Genomic DNA, 1,115 nt, shown 5'->3' with positions numbered 1-1,115 from the left:
TTTAACTTGATGCCATTTACTGATATCAAATCTTTTATACAAATAATAGTAATTAAATAATAAGACACCGTACATAATTTTTATTTAACTTGACGCCATTTACTGATATCAAGTCATTTATAAAGGTAATAGTAATATACATATCACTGAAGTAAAGTTAGTTAACGTCAAAGTATAAAGAAGGATACCATTTAAGTTTTGTTTTAAAAAAATTATATTTAATTTGGCTACAAGTTTTTTTTCAAGGAGCGCGGTTTAATAATATACATATCGCTGAAGTAAAGTTAGTTAACGTCAAAGTATAAAGGATACCATTTAAGTTTTATCTTTTAAAAAAAATTATATTTAATTTGGATACAAGTTTTTTTTCAAGGAGCGCGGTTACACTTGACACCCTTCTTTTTACTTTTTTTTAAAAAAGTTAAATGTACACTAATACTAGTATTACTTCATAAAGCACTGTATGTGGTTACCGGATAAATATAGCGTCTGGTTTCAACACAACTGACAACAAACTATAGCATGTTAGCGATCTATTCTATAGAAATCTGTAGGTGTACCAAATAAAAAAGATGGAAAATTAATGTAAATTTTTAAATGCGTAGATTGATACAACATTATAATAATTCATTTTTTGAATTCCTGAACTGTTGACTTAGTTTTTTCATCATAAAGATACAATCGATATTCTTTTTCAAGCATTTATCACCGCATTTATTAACCTTTGCTATCGTTTTCACATTAAAAAAAATATTCATCATTAAAATCGTCACAAAAGAGAACCAATCACAGTATTTATTTTATCATTAAATGTTTTATAATGTTTTATAATCTCCAAAGGTTAAAGTTATATGTGACGAAATGATACTATCATCGACTTTGTTGAAATATACGTAAGTCACTATCAAATATTCATCTATCTGGAAAAATTTCCGACCGATATTCTTTTTATAGTATTTATTGCTACAATCGCAAATATTAACTTCTGCATTACAAAGAATAACGATTGCTTGAATTGTCACGAGGACAGTTATAATCGCAACATTGATTTTACTATCAAATGCTTTTATAATCTCTGAATGTCAAAGTTGCAACGAAGTAATATTATAATCTTG

The sequence above is a fragment of the Wasmannia auropunctata genome, unplaced genomic scaffold, assembly GCF_000956235.1.
Source record: "Wasmannia auropunctata unplaced genomic scaffold, wasmannia.A_1.0 LD336103.1, whole genome shotgun sequence".
NCBI classification, from domain to species: Eukaryota; Metazoa; Arthropoda; class Insecta; order Hymenoptera; family Formicidae; genus Wasmannia; species Wasmannia auropunctata.
The sequence above is the reverse complement of the archived record's forward strand: the minus strand, read 5'-3'. Positions refer to the sequence as shown.